At 34.9% G+C, this 21828-nt stretch overlaps 1 long non-coding RNA gene across 2 annotated transcripts in view; it reads left to right on the top strand.

The window, feature by feature from the left end:
- Positions 1-21828, top strand: part of LOC141548260 (uncharacterized) — a 420656-nt gene that overhangs the window by 293940 nt on the left and 104888 nt on the right. For both annotated transcript variants that reach the window (XR_012483876.1, XR_012483875.1), the window contains exons 3-4: positions 20680-20729; positions 20884-20985. This is a non-coding gene — a long non-coding RNA (uncharacterized LOC141548260). The remainder of the gene's footprint in view (positions 1-20679; positions 20730-20883; positions 20986-21828) is intronic.

The raw sequence follows: 21828 nt of genomic DNA, 5'->3' as shown, positions 1-21828 counted from the left end.
AATTACATTGGAGCTGTTTGCTCTGGACACTGCCCTGTTCATTTAAAAGGCCTGTATTCTCCCCAGTTGTAAACCCTTTCTGCTATGTGATTGCTTTTCTGCTGGTTGATCATGTAATCCCTTTCTTCTATCTGACTACTCTTTTGATGACTGATCACATCAGAGCCCTGACCTTCTAAAGACTCTCTGTGTGTAAACTCAGCTGCCATCATGCATCACCTGTCTTTTGATTGATATCTTGGTGCTGGACCTGCCTCTCATTTCCCTGGGTCAATCTACATTCTGAGGCCCAGTGGAAGCCTCAGTTGCATTTTGGGCATAGGGTTTTAGGTCTTCTCTCAGCCTGTCCTCTCACTCTATCTCTATATCTACACTGAGCTCTTAGATGTCCTAGTTTTCCACACTGAAAAAATCTATGACTTTCTCTAGAAGTCCCTTGCCAAGAGGGACCCTGTCTTCCCATGTTCATCATAGTCTGGGTATAATAAGCATTTGTACCCACTGTAGCACAGTGTCTTATGATCTCTTCTAAAGGAGTATCTTTGTGTAGTCCCCATATAATTCTTCTGCAAACCTCATTGGCATTTTCCTTAGACAGATGTCTGGTCATTATTTCTGTAGCTGCATTTATTCCAATGGTTCTTGTGACAGCTGTCTGCAAACGTCCCACAAAATCTACAAAGGGTTCATTGGGACCTTGCTCTATTTTGTGAAGGATTCCCCTTGATCTTTTTGTCCGTGGAGGGAACCCCAAGCTTTTATTGCAGCAGTTGCTGCTCATAAGCTGTTGTGGGGTAATTAATCTGTTCTGAATTCTCTCTATACTGACCTTCACCAACTAGCTGGTCATAAGTGATTCGTACATTAACTCCTGTTTGCCTATTGCATCTGGCTTGAATCCTACATAATTCATGATACTCCGAAAGCCACAACAAGTTTTGTACAATTCTAAACATGTCCTTGCTATGGATTTCCAGTCATTGGGAGTGAAGATTTCATAAGCCAAATTATCTAGTAACATCTTAACATAAGATGATGCAGCCACATAAAGAGTACAATCCTTTTTCAAATCCTTAATTTTCTCCAGATCAAAAGGAGTGTATCTTCTCCTTTTTTTGACCTGAAGAGTCAAGCTCTTCAATCACAGAGTATGCATTTATAAAATCAGATACATCCTGTTATTCATTCTTTGCTTTAAACAGTGCCTTTTCTAATCTTGTGATAGGCTGCCTCGTAGGTGGTACTGATTGCATTACTGCCTCTCCCCCTCCTCCTTCTCCCTTCACCCATGAAGGGTTAATTGAGGGAAGTAAATCAGGGGATTTGAAATGATCTAATTTCTTCTGCTGTGAATTCTTATATGATTCTTCATCCTTTTCACCTAGTTTAGTTGACACCTCCCCCTCTTGCTCTTTCTTTTTTTCCCCCTTATTCTAACACTTATATAATTTCCTAAAGCTAGTTCTATTACATTATATGTATTAAATGTGTCTTTGGAAATTAAATCAGGTCCATTTTTGTTGTAGTATTGACAAAGTTGCTCTCCTATTGATTTCCATTCTTCTAGATCCAATTCTTTTCCATAGAAAACCAAGGAGATATGTACTGCGCAGTTTCTAAAAGTTCAGTGATCTGCTCCAAAATTATAATAAAACCTTAGATTTTCATAACCCTGACAATGCTCTCTACACATTTTCCTTGAAGAGAAACAGAAGGCTGTTTTCTAAACATCTGCCCCATTTCAGCTGAAATATTACTTTAGCTCTTTAACAAAGTTTCCTTGTACTCACCCTAATTTCTGGGTCAGAGAGACTTTTCCACTGGATCAGGATCAGAGGCTTTTCCACTGAAATCAGGATCCTGTCTGTCCCATGTTCAGGTGCCAAAATGTAATGTTTTCTTCCCTAAAAAATATAATTGTTCCCTGTGAGCAGATTTCTTCGGGGGCTTCTGGAGGAAGACTTCATTTCATTTCAGTTCAATAATCCCAAATGCAGCCTGAAGTCCAAATCCTTTACTGTCTCTTTCCAAATCTTATCTTCTTCACTTAGGGCTTAGCTAGTTTTCTGGAGGCCTTCCAGATCTTGGTTTCAGTGTTCTCCACAGGACAGCCTGCCACCACTTCTCTGTCTTCCTTCGTTCTGCCCAACTTGTGAATTTCCTTCACTGAATCCTGACTCTGACTCTCCCAAAGTCCTCCTTTGCCATGAGAGCTTCTTGCTTACATGGTGCACACTGAGTACCCACCAATCATTACATTACTAGGAAACCATTATTTGTTGTAGGATTAAATCAGTGCTAAACTAGATTTAACCACTGTCTCCTCAATTCCACTCAGTACCTTGTTTCAAGTTCTGGCCCATAACATCTCCTTCTAGGAACAGATCAATCATATTGAACCATGCTAACTTAGATAATTATTATCTCTATCCATTCCAGTGACTTAGCACCTTGTAAGAACCCTAACATGTACGCACATCTGATATTCAGCAACCAAGTCCGATACTATAAATAAGTCACTTAGCCTTGTAGAACCTCAGAACACAGACCTCTCTATTCCCAATCCAGTGTTCTTTCAATCACACTCTGCTATCTGTTAATGGAACATTATGCTATGTTTCATTTGTCAAAATCCAGCATTTTAAGGCTAGTGTTCTCCCAGTAATGTTATAGTATTATAAAACTTAGGAGACCAGAATTTTTGAGGAATCAAAGCAGCAAATGATTCAGTGCACAAAGGACAACAACTTTCCAGTTGTGGCTTTAGTGTCAGATGTTGCACCAGGAATAATATTAGAAAAGGAAATGGGATCATGATGTTTCTAGAGTATGGAATAACAGGACAGGTTATGTGTCATTATAGTGCCCATGAAACTTTTAAAAAGGTCCATAAAAATATTTTAACTCATTCTTATAGAAGTTCTATAGAAGAACAGGGACAAGAATAGCACAAGATAAGTTAAGTAAAATTAACTAGCACTATGTGCCAGACACTGTACTAAATTCTGGAAATACAAATAGAGATCGAAAGAAGAAAGCTGAGATGGTGAGGGGGAGATCTCCCACTACATCTGGAGTCTTCTCTAGTTGTTTAGACCTATGTCTTGCTACTGGACTCAGATGATTCTTAAAGAGGGAGTGAGACAAATAACTTTAAATTTAAATCCAGTTAACTTACAAGTCAAGACTTCACCCCCTTTGGTCCTTTTTGAGAATAAAGAACAAATAAAAGGAACACCCTCTGATTCAACAATACTACTACTAGATCTGTATCCTAAAAAGATCATAACATGAATTACATGCACAAAAATATTTATAGCAGTTCCTTTCTCGTGGTGACAAAGAATTGTTGTTCACCAACTGGAGAATGGCTAAACAAGTTATGGTATTTGGATGTAATGGAGTAGTACTGTGCCATAAGCAATGATTAACAGGCGGATTAAAAAAAAAACAAAAAACAAAAAACCTTTAAAGACTTACATGGATTGATGCTGAGTGAAAAACAGAATAGTGAAGTAAATAAAATCTGTAGAATTGTGTGTAGAACACAGCAACAGCAACATTGTGTGATGATCAACTGTGATAGACTTAGCTCTTCTCAGAAATACCATAATCCAAGACAATTCCTAGAGACTTGATATAGAAAATGCCATCCCCACCTAGAGGGAGAATTGTGGAGACCACGTGCAGATCGAAGCATACTATTTTCACCTTTTTTTGGTTTGCTTTTTTTTTCTTGTGTTTTTTCCTTTTGTTCTGATTTTTCTGTCACAACATGACAAATATGGAAATATGTTTTAAATGATTGTACATGTATAACCTATTCATACAGATTGATACAGGTTGCTTGCCATCATAGGGAGGGGATAGAGGAAGGAGAAAAATTTGGAACTTAAAATCTTATAAAAACAAATTGTGAAAAATATTACATGCAATTGGAAAAAATAAAATACCATTTATATAAAATATTTTCTCAGTGGTCTTTAACAGCGTTCTTATAATGTCTCCTAACTAATTTGAAATCAAACGCCAAGCTCAATATTTTATCTAGTTCTACAGATGATTGTGGGAACAGAGTTTTACTTGATACCACTGTCTCTAATATAGCCTGACAACCTGAACTCATATTCTAGAAGCCTTGAATCTTGGGAAAATTCTTAAAACTTTCATACAGGAGTGTATTGTGTATTAGTATAATATGAATTCTCCTGCTCTATCATAAATGCTGTAAATGCTACATCATCTTGTAGTCTGAAACCATTTTGTGATTTAGGAAGCGTATGATTAATGAAATTGTGCATAAACTGATTATGATAGCCCCTAGGCATTGCTTTGTTTATAATGGATAGCAAGATGATCCCCCATTGACTTATTTTTTTAAAGTATTTTTTTCTTGGTCATTATATAGTAGTAAATATTAATTTAATTACATGTATCTATGTTGTCAAAACTGTATGATGTAAACTAAAATAATAATTATAATTGACTTATTTTTAGTGCAGTCCTTTGATTTCAGCTCCATAAGGCTTTTACCATTGCAACTTAAAGGGTTTTTTTTGTATTTTTAAAAATTATTTTATTTCATCAAATATTTCCAAATTATATTTAAAATTGTTTTAACAATCATTTAAATTCTTTTCAAATTTCAAAGATTCTTCCTCCTTTTTACTTGTCTCTCCTCCTTGAGAAGATAAGGAATTTTAATTTTAGTCATGTTGCAAAAGAAAACATAAACAAAATAAAACAATAAAAATAAAGGAGTAAAGAAAAGTGTTATTCAATCTTATCAAATCCTTCTCTGAAGATGGATAGCATTTTTTTTATCATGGGTACTTCTCTTATTTTCTTGGATCATTGTCTTAATCACGGTTCTTAAGTCTTTAATAATTGATCATTCTTTTTTTTTACATTTTTAAAATTAATTTTATGATTATAACTTTTTCTGACAGTACATATTCATGGGGAATTTTTTACACCATTATCCCTTGTACTCACTTCTATTCTGAATTTTCCCTCCTTCCCTCCACTCCCTCCCCTAGATGGCAGGCAGTCCCATACATGTTAAATGTGTTATAGTATATCCTAGGTATAATATATGTGTGCAGAACCGATTTACTTGTTGCACAGGAGGAATTGGATTCAGAAGGTAAAAATAACCAGGGAAGTAAAACAAAAATACAAACAGTTTACACTCATTTCCCAGTGTTCCTTCTCTGGGTGTACCTGATTCTGTCCATCAATTGGAACTGAATTAAATCTTCTCTTTGTTGAAGATAACCACTTCCATCAGAATACATCATCATACAGTATGGTTGCTGAAGTGTATAATGATCTCCTGGTTCTGCTTATTTCACTCAGCATCAGTTCATATAAGTCTCTCCAATCCTCTCAGTATTCATCCTGCTGGTCATTTCTTACAGAACAATAATATTCCATAATATTCATATACCATAATTTACCTAACCATTCTCCAATTGATGGACATCCATTCATTTTCCAGTTTCTAGCCACAACAAAAAGGGCTGCCACAAACATTTTGGCACATACAAGTCCCTTTCCCTTTTTTAGTATTTCCTTATGATATAAGCCCAGTAGTAGTATGGCTGGGTCAAAGGGTATGCACATTTTGATAACTTTTTGGGCATAATTCCAGATTGCTCTCCAGAATGGTTGGATTCTTTCACAACTCTACCAACAATGCATCAGTGTCCCAGTTTTCCCACATCCCCTCCAACATTCATCATTATTTGTTCCTGTCATCTTAGCCAATCTGACAGGTGTGTAGTGGTATCTCAGAGTTGTCCTAATTTGCATTTCTCTGATCAATAGTGATTTGGAACACTCTTTCTTATGAGTGGAAATAGTTTCAATTTCATCATCTGAAAGTTGTCTGTTCATATCATTTGACCATTTATCAATTGGAGAATGGCTTGATTTCTTATAAATTAGAGTCAGTTCTCTATATCTTTTGAAAATGAGGCCTTTATCAGAACCTTTAACTGTAAAAATATTTTCCCAGTTTATTACTTGCCTTCTAATCTTATTTGCATTAGTTTTGTTTGTACAAAAGCTTTTTAATTTGATGTAATCAAAATTTTCTATTTTGTGATCAATAATGATCTCTAGTTCTCCTTTGGTCACAAATTCCTTCCCCCTCCACAAGTCTGAGAGGTAAACTATCCTATGCTCCTCTAATTTGTTTATGATCTCGTTCTTTATGCCTAAATCATGGACATATTTTGATCTTATCTTAGTATGTGGTGTTAAGTGTGGGTCCATGCCTAATTTCTGCCATACTAATTTGAGTTTTGCCAGCAGTTTTTGTCAAATAATGAATTCTTATCCCAAAAGTTGGGATCTTTGGGTTTGTCAAACACTAGATTGCTATAGTTGTTCACTATTTTGTCCTGTGAACCTAACCTATTCCACTGAACGACTAGTCTATTTCTTAGCCAATACCAAATGATTTTGGTGACTGCTGCTTTATAATATAGTTCTAGATCAGGTACAGCTAGTCCACCTTCATTTGATTTTTTTTCATTAATTCCCTTGAAATTCTCAACCTTTCGTTCTTCTGTATGAATTTTGTTGTTATTTTTCCTAGGTCATTAAAATAGTTTCTTGGGAGTCTGATTGGTATAGCACTAAATAAATAGATTAGTCATCTTTATTATGTTTGCTCAGCCTTTCCAAAAGCACTTACTGTCTTTCCAATTATTTAAATCTGACTTTATTTTTGTGATAGTTGATAATTCTTAAAACATTGTTTTTACTGTGTACAAAAATATCCTGGTTTGGCTCACTTTATTTTGTATGACTTCATATAAGCCTTTCCAGATTTTTCTGAAACCCTTCTGCTCATCATTTTTTCATAGTACAATCATATTCCATCACAATCATATACTGCAAATTTTTAAGCCATTTCCCAACTTATGGGCCTTCTTCCTTCAATTTCCAATTCTTCGCTACCATGAAAAGAGCTGTTAAGAGGAACAGAGAATAGTCTACCTCTCAGACCTGTGGAGGAGAAAGGAATTTATGAGCAGAGGAGAACTAGAGATCATTATTGATCACAAAATAGAAGATTTTGATTACATCAAACTAAAAATTTCTGTACAAACAATACTAATGCAAACAAGATTAGAAGGGAAGTAACACATTGGGAAAATATTTTTACAGTTAAAGGTTCTGATAAAGGTCTCATTTCCAAAATATATAGAGAACTGACCCTAATTTGTAAGAAATCAAACCATTCTCCAATTGATAAATGGTCAAAGGATATGAACAGACAATTCTCAGATGATGAAATTGAAATTATATCCACTCATATGAAAGAGTGTTCCAAATCACTACTGATCAGAGAAATGCAAATTAAGACAACTCTGAGATATCACTACACACCTGTCAGATTGGCTCAGATGACAGGAACAAATAATTGTAACGTGCTGTTGTCTCCAGAAGCTGCCGATCGGTCTCTGGGAGGAGATCTGCTGTGTCAACTCAAATCTCTCGGACAGATTCTTCTTCCTGTAGAGAACTGTTGTCTCTAGACAGTTGCCGTTAACTCTCGTCCAGAGAAGTGATTTCCCTTCCTGCAGAGAGCTGCCTCAAGTCTGGTCTAGAGCAGAGACTCCCTTTTTTCTCCAGAGCTGCCCTCTTTATCCTCCCAGAGAATGGGCGTGGGATAATGCAAGGGCTTCTGGGAAGAATTACTTCAACCAATGAACTTGCTCCTCCTAAGCATGCAAGCTCTTCCCCAGGAATTCACAAGTCAAACTCCCAGGAAAGGCCGGAACTAGAAAATTGTTAAGTACCGACTTATCACTTAGTAAAAACCTAATATCTCATTATCTCATTAGCTCTTAGTAAGAACCTAACAAATAATGATGAATGTTGGAGGGGATGTGGGAAAACTGGGACACTAACACATTGTTGGTGGAGTTGTGAAAGAATCCAACCATTCTGGAGAGCAATTTGGAACTATGCCCAAAAAGTCATCAAACTGTGCATACCCTTTGATCCAGCATTGCTGCTATTGGGCTTATATCCCAAAGAAATACTAAAGAGGGGAAAGGGACCTGTAAGTGCCAAAATGTTTGTGGCAGCTCTTTTCATAGTGGATAGAAACTGGAAGATGAATGGATGTCCATCAGTTGGAGAATGGTTGGGTAAATTATGGTATATGAAGGTTATGGGATATTATTGCTCTGTAAGAAATGACCAGCAGGAGGAATACAGAGAAGTTTGGAAAGACTTACATCAACTGATGCTGAGTGAAATGAATATAACCAAAAGATCTCTGTACACATCAATGCTGTATGAAGATGTATTCTGATGGAAGTGGATATCTTCAACATAAAGAAGATCCAACTCACTTCCAGTTGATCAATGATGGACAGAAACAACTATACCCAGAGAAGGAACACTGGGAAGTGAATGTAAATTGTTAGCACTACTGTCTATCTACCCAGGTTACTTATACCTTCGGAATCTAATACTTAACGTTCAACAAGAAAATTGAATTTACACCCATATATTGTATCTAGGTTATATTGTAACATATGTAAAATGTATGGGATTGCCTGCCATCTAGGGGAGGGAGTAGAGGGAGGGAGGGAGGGGATAATTTGGAAAAATGAATACAAGGGATAATGTTATTTAAAAAATTACTCATGCATATATACTGTCAAAAAAATTTATAATTACAAAATAAAAAAAATGAAAAGAGCTGTTATAAATATTTTTGTACATGTGGGTATTTTTCCTTTTTTGGAAGGTAAATACAACATGTTCCAAGTTCTACAAGAAAATGTCACCTTCAATTCATTTTGATTTTCTTTTGCTTCCTACTCTCTGGGATTTTCCCTATGTCAAATTTTTAAAAAATGAAACTCACATTTAAAAAATTTTTTTTTTCTCATCTTTACTCTAAGTATAAAAACATAGACTTTAAAAAGCCTACTTAAATTTGGAAGTATTTTTTTAAGTATGGTAGTTTTAGTGTTTTCTGCTGTATTTTCTGGCATGTGGTTGAAACAGTTGAGCAAAATGTAGATTTTACTTAAATTTGTCTCATGCTGTGAATGGGATTCAATGAGCATAGTTTGATTGAACTAAAGCCCAGATTCTTTTTTTTTTTTTTATATATATATATATTTTATAATATTATCCCTTGTATTCATTTTTCCAAATTACCCCCCCTCCCTCTATTCCCTCCCCCCGACGACAGGCAATACCATACATTTTACATGTGTTACAATATAGTCTAGGTACAATACATGTGTGCGAATATCATTTTCTTGTTGCACAATAAACATTAGAATCCGAAGGTACATGCAACCTGAAGCCCAGATTCTTTAACTGTAGGTTGTGACTCCACCATATGGGAAGTCATGATTGAATGTGAGCGTTATGAAATTATGATTTATTATCAGTAAATGTTTGATTGGTATACCAATCAAACATTTACTGATAATAAATCATAATTTATACCCAGGGTCATGAAAAAAAATTCTCAGGCTTAAAGGAGTAGTAATTGGGAAAAGTTTAAGAAGCCCTGAACTAGAGCAACAAAAGGAATCAGACACATCCCACTGCTGATGGGCAGGTCAGGCAGTGTGTTACACTGAGAGAAATCCTGGTTTGAAATCAGGAGACGTGCATTTGAAATCCAACTCTCTTGCTTACTACCATGATTTTGGCAAGCCATTTTGGTTCCTGGGTTTCCTACTTCATAAAATGAAAGGGTTTAAATTAGATGATTTGATTTCTAGGATACCTTCTAGATATCTAGAAAGTTCAATGAATATGAGGCAAAAGTTCAGAGCCAAGGTGTTACTGTAGCAGTATTTTGAGGGACAAGGACCAGATTAGCCCCTAAATAAGGCTGCTGAACAATTTTAAAATAGTTTAGAGAGCTGCTTTTAAAAGCTTGAACATTTTTCATGTTGCAGAGGAATGGAAATTATATTTGGTCCTAAAGTGTAAAACTAGGAGCAATATGAAGGTGTAGGAGAAAATGTAGGCAACAGAGAGGAAACAATTCCAAATGAAGTGTTGGCCCAAAGATGAATTGGCTGTTTTGGAAAGGAGGGAGCTCCTCTCAAGTGGAGGCTTGGAAGCAAAGACTGGGTATGACTAAATGCCCCCTGAAATTCCTTTAAGCTTAGAGAAAGCCTGTGATTCTAGGATTCTGTAGTGTAACTTTAGTTTTGAGATGTATTCACAGCTTTCACCTTTAATAACTCTGAAGAGATGATCCACATGTTTTTGGAATTCATAATATCGAAACATCTTAAATGGTATTTGGCCAAGTTAATAAAATACTAATAGGCTCTAACCATTTACAGCTTCTGTATGAATAGAGAGCAGACTTCAAATTCTGAGGAGACTAAAAGCAGACTGTCTCCAGAGGAATCCCCTAAGGGGGATATGATCTGCTCCTCAATACACAAGACTGTCATAGAGGAAATCAAAAAGGCTCTCACAAGAGAGCTAGAAGAGAAATGGGAAAAGGAAAGGGAAGCTTGGCAAGAGAGTCTGGAGAAGTCATCCAGAGTGGATAAAGAAATCAAATCATTGAGAAATAAAATTAGTGAGTTGGAAAAAGAAAACAGCTCTCTAAAAAATTAAATGGATGAAATGGAAAAAAACTCCATAAAAGAAAAAAACTCACTTAAAAACTCAATTGGACGATTACAAAAAGATATGTTAAAAGTGAGTGAAGAAAATACATCATTGAAAATTAGAATCTAACAAGTAGAAATGAATGACTCAAGGAGAAACCAAGAAGTAGTAAAGCAAAACCAGAAAAATGAAACAATAGAAACGAATGTCAAGTATCTTATAGGGAAGACAACAGACCTGGAAAACAGATCCAAGAGAGACAATTTCAGAATAATTGGACTCCCTGAAAAATATGAGGAAAAAAAGAGCCTGAACACTATTTTCCAGGAAATTATCAAAGAAAACTGCCCAGACATTTTAGAAACAGAGGGTAAAATAGACATTGAAAAAATTCATCAATCACCTACTGAAAGGGACCCTAAAATCAAAACACCAAGAAATATAGTGGCCAAGTTCAAGAACCATCAGAGGAAGGAAAAATTGTTGGAAGCTACTAGAAAAAAGCAATTCAGATATAGAGGAGCCACAATAAAGATAACCCAGGATCTAGCAGCATCCACATTAAAGGAGCAAAGGGCCTAGAATATGATATTCCACAAGGCTAAGGAACTTGATATGCAACCAAGAATAACTTACCCAGCAAAAATGAGCATCTCTTTCCAGGAAAGAAGATGGACATTTAATGAAATAAATAAATTCCATCTATTCTTGATGAAAAAACCAGATCTACACAAAAAGTTTGATCCTCAAATATAGAACTCCAGAGATTTCTAAAAAGGTAAAAAGAAATCTTGAGAACTATATTTCTGCCATAAAGATATGTAAAGAACACATGTATAATTTGTCCTAGAAACTGGAGACGGAAAGGAAATTATACTATAAAAAAGGGTAAAGTGGTGGTACTACATCTCATGGAGAGGCAAAGGTAACCTATTATATCTGAGAGAAAGAAAGGAGGGGATGAACATAGTGTATATCAATAGACATGTTCGATTTATGGTGAAACATCTTCCACTTCATTGAAAAGTGAGAGGGAAGGAGTAAGCTAAGGGGAAGAGAATACAGAAATTGTGAGGAAAAGGGATAAAAGAGGGGGAGGAATTTTAAGGTGGGGGGAGGGATACTAAAAAGGGAGGGCTGTGAAAAGCAAGTGGTGCTTACAAGTTTAATACTGGGGAAGGGGGTAAGAGGGAAGGAAAGGAGAAAAGCATAAGCAGGGGTTAACAGGATGGCAAGCAATATAGAATTAGTCATTTTAACCATAAATGTGAATGGGGTAAACTCCCCCATAAACAGTTAGCAGACTGGATTAAAAGCCAGATTCCTTCAATATCTTGTTTACAGGAAGCACACCTGAAACAGGGTGAGACATTCATACTAAAAGTAAAAGGGTGGAGCAGAATCTATTATAGCTTCAGGCAAAACCAAAAAAGCAGGCAGTAGCCATCCTCATCTCAGATCAAGCAAAACCAAAAATTGATCTAATTAAAAGAGATAAGGAAGGGCATTACATCTTGCTAAAAGGTATCATAGATAATGAAGCAGTATCAATATTAAATATATATGCACCAAGTAGTGCAGCATCTAAATTCTTAAAAGAGAAATTAAGAGAGCTGCAAAAAGAAATAGACAGCAAAACTATAATAGTGGGAATTCTCAATCTTGCACTCTCAGAATTAGATAAATCAACAAAATAAATAAGAAAGAAGTCAAAGAGAAAAGTTTGATATGATAGATCTTTGGCAAAAGCTAAATGGAGACAGAAAGAAGTACACTTTCTTCTCAGCAGTTCATGTAACATATACAAAAATTGATCATATACTAGGACATAAAAACCTCAAAATCAAATGCAGTAGGGCAGAAATAGTAAATGCATCCTTTTCAGACCACAATGCAATGAAAATTACATTCAATAAAAAACCAGGGGGAAATAGCGCAAAAATATAATTGGAAACTAAATAATCTTATACTAAAGAATGATTGGGTAAAACAGCAAATCATAGACATAATTAATAACTTCACCCAAGAAAATTACAATAATGAGACATCATACCAAAATGTGTGGGATAAAGCCAAAGAAGTAATAAGAAGAAATTTTATATCTCTAGAAGCCTACTTGCATAAAATAGAGAAAGATGTGGTCAATGAATTGGACTTACAACTAAAAATGCTAGAAAAGGAACAAATTAAAAACCCCCAGACAAAGACAAAACTTGAAATTCTAAAAGTAAAAGGAGAGATTAATAAAATTGAAAGTAAAAAAACTATATTGAATTAATTAATAAAACTAAGAGTTGTTTCTATAAAAAAAAATCAACAAAATAGACAAACCCTTAGTAAATGTGATTAAAAAAAGGAAAGAGGAAAAACAAATTGATAGTCTTAAAAATGAAAAAGGAGAACTCACCACTAATGAAGAGGAAATTGGAACAATAGTTAGGAGTTACTTTGCCCAACTTTATGCCAATAAATTCGATAACTTAAATGAAATGGAAGAACACCTTCAAAAATATAGCTTTCCCAGATTAACAGAGGAAGAAGTAAATAGTCTAAATAGTCCCATTTCAGAAAAAGAAATAGAACAAGCTATTAACCAACTCCCTAAAAAAAATCCCCAGGACCAATAGATTTACATGTGAATTCTCACAAACATTTAAAAAACAATTAACTCCAATGCTATATAAACTATTTGAAAAAATAAGGATTGAAGGAGTCCTACCAAATTCCTTTTATGACACAGACATGGTACTGATACCTGAACCAGGTAGGATGAAAACAGAGAAAGAAAATTATAGACCAATCTCCCTAGTGAATATTGATGATTAAATCTTAAATAAAAATACTAGCAAAAAGACTACAGAAAATCATCTCCAGGATAATACACTATGACCAAGGGGGATTTATACTAGGAATGCAAAGATGGTTCAATATTAGGAAACCTATTAGCATAATTGACTATATCATTAACCAAATTAACAAAAACCATATGATCATCTCAATAGATGCAGAACAAGCATTTAATAAAATCCAACATCCATTCCTACTAAAAATGTTTGAGAGTATAGGAATAAATGGACTATTCCTTAAAATAATGAATATATATTTAAAACCTTCAGTAAACATCATATGTAATGGCGATAAACTGGAACCTTTCCCTTTAAGATCAGGAGTGAAACAAGGTTGCCCACTATCACCATTACTATTCAATATTATATTAGAAATGCTAGCCTTGGCAATAAGAGCTGAGAAAGAGATTCAAGGAATTAGAGTAGGAAATGAGGAGATCAAACTATCACTCTTTGCAGATGACATGATGGTAAAAAGCTATTAGAAATAATTCAGAACTTTAGCAAAGTTGCAGGATACAAAATAAATCCACATAAATCCTCAGCATTTTTATACATTACCAACACAATCCAAGAGCAAGAGATACAAAGAGAAATTCCATTCAAAATAACTGTCGATAGTATAAAATATTTGGGAATATGTCTACCAAAGGAAAGTCAGGAATTATATGAGCAAAATTACAAAACACTTGCCACAAAAATAAAGTCAGATTTAAATAATTGGAAACACATTGAGTGCTCTTGGATAAACCGACTGAATATAATCAAGATGACAATACTCCCTAAACTAATCTATTTATTCAGTGCTATACCAATCACACTCCCAATAAACTATTTTAATGACCTAGAAAAAATAACAACAGAATTCATATGGAACAACAAAAGGTCAAGAATTTCAAGGGAAGTAATGAAAAAAATTAAATGAAGGTGGCCTAGTTTTACCTGATCTAAAACTATATTATAAAGCAGCAGTCACCAAAACTATTTGGTATTGGCTAAGAAATAGACTAGTTGATCAGTGGAATAGATTAGGTTCATAGGGCAAGATAGTGAATAAAAATAGCAATCTAGTGTTTGACAAACCCAAAGATCCCAACTTTTGGGATAAGAATTCATTATTTGACAAAAACTGCTGGCAAAACTGGAAATTAGTATGGCAGAAACTAGGCATGGACCCACATTTAACACCACATACTAAGATAAGATCAAAATGGGTCCAAGATTTAGGCATAAAGAACTAGATCATAAACAAATTAGAGGAGCATAGGCTAGTTTACCTCTCAGACTTGTGGAGGAGGAAGGAATTTGTGTCCAAAGGGGAACTAGAGATCATTATTGATCACAAAATAGAAAATTTTGATTATGCCAAATTAAAAAGCTTTTGTACAAACAAAACTAATGCAAACAAGATTAGAAGGGAAGCAACAAATTTGGAAAACATTTTTACAGTTAAAGTTCTGATAAAGGCCTCATCTCCAAAATATACAGAGAATTGACTAATTTATAAGAAATTAAGGCATTCTCCAATTGATATATGGTCAAACGATATGAACAGATAATTTTCAGATGATGAAATTAAAACTATTTCCACTCATATGAAAGAGTGTTCCAATTCACTATTGATCACATTGAGTGCTCTTGGATAAACCAACTGAATATAATCAAGATGACAATACTCCCTAAACTAATCTATTTATTCAGTGCTATACCAATCACACTCCCAATAAACTATTTTAATGACCTAGAAAAAATAACAACAGAATTCATATGGAACAACAAAAGGTCAAGAATTTCAAGGGAAGTAATGAAAAAAATTAAATGAAGGTGGCCTAGTTTTACCTGATCTAAAACTATATTATAAAGCAGCAGTCACCAAAACTATTTGGTATTGGCTAAGAAATAGACTAGTTGATCAGTGGAATAGATTAGGTTCATAGGGCAAGATAGTGAATAAAAATAGCAATCTAGTGTTTGACAAACCCAAAGATCCCAACTTTTGGGATAAGAATTCATTATTTGACAAAAACTGCTGGCAAAACTGGAAATTAGTATGGCAGAAACTAGGCATGGACCCACATTTAACACCACATACTAAGATAAGATCAAAATGGGTCCAAGATTTAGGCATAAAGAACTAGATCATAAACAAATTAGAGGAGCATAGGCTAGTTTACCTCTCAGACTTGTGGAGGAGGAAGGAATTTGTGTCCAAAGGGGAACTAGAGATCATTATTGATCACAAAATAGAAAATTTTGATTATGCCAAATTAAAAAGCTTTTGTACAAACAAAACTACTGCAAACAAGATTAGAAGGGAAGTAACAAATTTGGAAAACATTTTTACAGTTAAAGTTCTGATAAAGGCCTCATCTCCAAAATATACAGAGAATTGACTAATTTATAAGAAATTAAGGCATTCTCCAATTGATATATGGTCAAACGATATGAACAGATAATTTTCAGATGATGAAATTAAAACTATTTCCACTCATATGAAAGAGTTTTCCAATTCACTATTGATCAGAAATGCCACTACACACCTGTCAGATTGACTAAGATGACAGGAATAAATAATGATGAATGTTGGAGGGGATGTGGGAAAACTGGGACACTGATGCATTGTTGGTAGAGTTGTGAAAGAATCCAACCATTCTAGAGAGCAATCTGGAATTATGCCCAAAAAGTTATCAAACTGTGCATACCCTTTGATCCAGCATTGCTGTTATTGGGCTTATATCCCAAAGAAATACTAAAGAAGGGAAAGGGACCTGTATGTGCCAAAATGTTTGTGGCAGCTCTTTTTGTAGTGGCTAGAAACTGGAAAATGAATGGATATCCATCAATTGGAGAATGGTTGTGTAAATTATGGTATATGAATGTTATGGAATATTATTGTTCTGTAAGATATGACCAACAGGAGGAATACAGAGAGGCTTCGAGAGACTTACATGAACTAATGCTGAGTGAAATGAGGAGAACTAGGAGATCATTATAGACTTCAACAATGATATTATATGAGGATGTATTCTGATGGAAGTGGATATCTTCAACATAGAGAAGAGCTAATCCAAATCCAATTGATCAATGATGAACAGAATCAGCTACACCCAGAAAAGGAACACTGGGAAATGAGTGTAAACTGTGAGCATTTTTTTTGTTTTTCTTCCCAGATTATTTTACCTTCTGAATACAATTCTTCCTTTGAAACAACAACAACAACAAAATTTGGTTCTTCTCATATATATTGTACCTAGGATATACTATAAGATATTTAATATGTAAGGGAATGCCTGCCATCTAGGGATGGGGGTAGAGGGAAGGAGGGGAAAAATTCGGAGCAGAAGGGAGTACAAGGGATAATGCTGTAAAAAATTACCTATGCATATGTACTGTCAAAAATATACTGTGGGATCCACACTTAACACCATATACCAAGATAAGATCAAAATGGGTCCATGATTTAGGCATAAAGAGGGAGATAATAAATAGATTAGAGGATAGTCTACCTCTCAGACTTGTGGAGGAGGAAGGAATTTATGACCAGAGGAGAACTAGAGATCATTATTGATCACAAAATAGAAGATTTTGATTACATCAAACTAAAATGTTTCTGTACAAACAATACTAATGCAAACAAGATTAGAAGGGAAGTAACAAATTGGGAAAATATTTTTAAAAGCAAAGGTTCTGACAAAGGTCTCATTTCCAAAATATATAGAGAACTGACCCTGATTTATAGGAAACCAAACCATTCTCCAATTGATAAATGGTCAAGGGATATGAACAGACCATTCTCAGATGATGAAATTGAAACTATTTCCACTCACATGAAAGAGTGTTCCAAATCACTACTGATCAGAGAAATGCAAATTAAGACAACTCTGAGATACCACTACACACCTGTCAGATTGGCTAAGATGACAGGAACAAATAATGATGAATGTTGGAGGGGATGTGGGAAAACTGGAACACTAATACATTGCTGGTGGAATTGTGAAAGAATCCAGTCATTCTGGAGAGCAATTTGGAACTATGCCCAAAAAGTTATCAAACTGTGCATACCTTTTGACCCAGCAGTGCTACTACTGGGCTTATATCCCAAAGAAATACTAAAGAGCGGAAAGAGACATATATGTGCCAAAATGTTTGTGGCAGCTCTTTTTGTTGTAGCTAGAAACTGGAAGATGAATGGATGTCCATCAGTTGGAGAATGGTTGGGTAAATTGTGGTATATGAAGGTTATGGAATATTATTGCTCTGTGAGAAATGACCAGCAGGAGGAATACAGAGAGGCCTGGAGAGACTTACATCAACTGATGCTGAGTGAAATGAGCAGAACCAGAAGATCACTGTACACTTCAACAACAATACTGTATGAGGATGTATTCTGATGGAAGTGGAAATCTTCAACATAAAGAAGATCCAACTCACTTCCAGTTGATCAATGATGGACAGAGGTAGCTACACCCAGAGAAGAAACACTGGGAAGTGAATGTAAATTGTTAGCACTAATATCTGTCTGCCCAGGTTACATGTACCTTCGGAATCTAATGCTTATTGTGCAACAAGAAAATGGTATTTACACACATGTATTGTATCTAGGTTATATTGTAACACATGTAAAATGTATGGGATTGCCTGTCATCGGGGGAGAGATTGGAGGGAGGGGGGGATAATTTGGAAAAATGAATACAAGGGATAATATTATAAAAAATATATATAATAAAAAATTATTAAAATAAAAAAATATATACTGTGGCAACAGGGTGAGGGTCTGGTGTGCAGTCCCAGTGCAGCCCCAGTCTCTTTGGCAAAGTAATAGACTGGGGAAATGAGTAGAAAACAAAAAAAAAGTTTCTGTCCCTTGAAAGTTATGATGACAAGAAAGATCAAAACACGCACTCAGAACATGATAACAGTCAAAGCTCCTACATCTGAAGCCTCAGAAAAAAAAGAATTGGGCTCAGGCCATTGAATAGTTAAAAAGGGACTTTGAAAATCAAGTAAGAGAGATAGACAAAAAATTAGTGAAAGAATTGAAAGATATGCAAAAGGGAATACAAAATGCTAATGAGAAGAATGCCTTTAAAAAGCAAAAGTGGCCATTTGGGAAAGGAGGTTAAAAAAGCTTACTGAGGAAAATAATTCCTTAAAATTAGAATTGAGTAAGTGGGAACAATGACTTTATGAGAAATCAAGATACAGTAAAGCAAAACCAAAAGAAAAAAAGAAAAAAAATAGGAAAAATGTGAAATTTGTCATTGGAAAAACAATTGATCTGGAAAATAGAACCAGGAAAGAAAATTTTTAAAAAAATATATGTCTACCTGAAAGTCACAATAAAAAAAAAGGAGCATGGACATCATCTTTCAAGAAATTATCAAAGAAAACTGTCCTAATATTGTAGAACCCAGAGGGCAAAATAGAAACTGAAAAAACCCACCAATCACTTCATGAGAGAGTTTCCAAAATAAAATTCCCAGGAATATTATAGCCAAATTCCTAAACTCCCAGGTCAAGGAGAAAATATTGCAAGCATTCAGAAAAAACAAAACAAAACAAAACAAACAAACAAACAAAAAATTCAAGTATAGTGGAGCCACAGTCAGGATAACACAAGATGCAGCAGCTTCTAAATTAAAGGACTGGAGGGCTTGGAATATGATATACCAGAGAGCAATGGAGCTAGGATTGCAACCAAGAATCACCTACTGAGCAAAATTGAGTATAATCCTTCAGAGAAGAATGTGGTCATTCAATGAAACATAAGATTTTCAAGCATTCATGATGAAAAGATCAAAGCGGAATGGAAGATTTGATTTTAAAATACAGGACTCTGAGAAACAAAGGAGGTAATTAGGAAAGTGATGTCATAAAAGATTTGATAAGGTTTATCTTTCCTTCATAGGAGAATGATACTTGTTACTTATTAGAATGTTCTCATTATTATGGCAGTTAGAAGGAGTGTATATATATAGACAGAAGGTATAGACAGAAGGTACAAGTATGAGTTGAATATGAAGGGATAATATCTTTTTTTAAAAAACAATGATGTAATTAAGGGGTGAGAGAGAAATATACTAGGAGAAAAGGAAAGGGAGAAGTGTAATGGTGCAAATTATCTGCCATAAAAAGGAGGTAAGAAAAAAGATTTTACAGTGGAGGGGGAAGAAGGGCAAAGAGGGTGAGTGAACAAACCTTACTCTCATCAGAATTGACTCAAATATGTAATAACATACCCTCAATAAGGGTAGAGAAATTTACCTTACTCTGCAGGAAAATAGGAGAGGAATGAGATATGGGAAGGAGGAGAGGGTGATAAAACAGAGGGCATATTTGGAGGAGTAGTCAGTAGCAAAATATTTTTGAGGAGGGACAAGGTGAAAGGACAGAGAATAAATGGGGGAAAATACAATTAGTGATAGTAATTGTAAAAAAAATTCAAAGCAAATTTCACCCATGGAATATTATTGTTCTCTGGAAAATGATGAGCAGGATGTTCTCAGGGGGGAAAAAAGCAAACCAAACCTGGAAAGTCTTCCATGAACAAAGTGAAATATACTCTATACAGAGTATTAGTAATGTTCTGGGATGACCAGCTGTAAGTGATTTTGTTATTCTCGGTAGTACCATCATCAACACCTACTCTGAAGGACTTATGATGGACCCCCTCTATACACAGAGAAGGAATTGATCGAATGTGAATAGAGATCAAACCTTTCTCAATTTCTCTCTCTCCATCTTTCTCTTTATTTTTGACTTAATTTCTCCTGAGGGTTTTTATTTTCAATACAGTAGAAGATCTATATTTTCTTTCACAACTTGACTTTTATGGAAATATTTCACTTAACTCCATATATGGTTTCCTAATTGTTGGGTAGGGATAAAAGAGAGAACCTAGAACTCAAAAATCTTAAAAACAAATGAAAAAATATTTTGGATGTAACTGGGGAAAATATTAAATAAAATTAGAATTGAAGAAAAAGAAAAAAAAGCTATGGTTATATGTCTTCTTCCCACCCCTTTAAAATGAAAATACATAAATAGAATTTTGGAAAAATTTTAGTCTTCCTTTTCTTTCCAGGAGTTCCTAATATTCATTGCCATAATTGCCATCCTATAAAGGTTTTGAATCACTCCTGTGAAAGACCAAGAGGTCTTTCTAAACTACACCATCTTAATGTTCATTATTTTTTTCTTTCCCTAGATAAGTGGACATTTTCTCTTCATTGCTACTGAGAGTGTTTGATTTGTCTGGTAAGTCGTACACTGGAGTGAAGCATGTTATGAATATATGGGAATCCTCCAGGAAAGCTTAGGCATGGTTTCTAAATGTTCATGCAGAGTTTATCAGTAGGCTTGAAATCATTTTAGATGAAGATTATTGAAGTTTTCACATTCTTGTTCTGAGATGTTGTTTAGGTGCTGTCCACAGAGTTTGTCCTGAGATCTAGAAGGGGACTAAGGAGCTATCTGAGTACCTGTGAAAACTCACAATTCCGTTTATACAAAGGCAAGTCATTATTTTTTTCTCTTCTGAATGTACAGTACATCATAATTTCATTACTGTTGATTTTAATGTTAATATCTGTGCCATATGTGTATAGCTGAATGTAGTTACTGCTTGTTATAAGATAGTTTCCAGAAAAGGTAAATCAACCACCAATGTTTCAGGTGCAAAGCACTGTGATAATTGGAAGTCAAGCTATGCTACAGACTCTTTCAAAGTATAAGGGCCTCTCACCATAACTTTGATAGTAGCAGTTCTTGGGACACATGTTGTTGATAATCTATTTATTTTGTTATCTAAGTAGATGAGAGTGGTAATTCACAGTTACTTTCAAAGAGAATGCAAGATATTTAGCATCCAATTATACAAAGTTTACTTAGTGGCTTTAATTGAGAAATTGGTCCTCTTATAGTAGTTACCCAGGCAATTACTTCATTGCACATCTAGGAATGCTTGGTGGGGCTTCTTGGATCACTGGCAAATTCCCTCTGGACAGAGGACATTCTGACTGGAAACTTTGTGTAAGCACCTTCACTTGTGAGCCCCTAAATTCATTATATCCCCCAGAAAGGACACTGAATGGAGAAGAATGATTTTAAGTGAAGATTTTTTATGCTTACAGGATAATGGGATATCCTTTTCCATCCCAATCAGCTGCCAATTTTATTGTTTCTGCCTTTACAATATTTCTCATATGCCTCCCCTTCTTACACAGCAACAACTTTATTTCATGTCATCATTACCTCTTGCCTTAAGTTATTGTGACAATTTTCTAATTATTTTTCCTATCCCAAGTCTTTCACCATTTAATTTTATCTTACACATATTATCAAAAGGATTTTGGCC

The sequence above is a fragment of the Sminthopsis crassicaudata genome, chromosome X, assembly GCF_048593235.1.
Source record: "Sminthopsis crassicaudata isolate SCR6 chromosome X, ASM4859323v1, whole genome shotgun sequence".
Lineage (NCBI taxonomy): Eukaryota > Metazoa > Chordata > Mammalia > Dasyuromorphia > Dasyuridae > Sminthopsis > Sminthopsis crassicaudata.
Note: the sequence above shows the minus strand (reverse complement) of the source record. Positions and strands in the feature narration are given on the sequence as shown.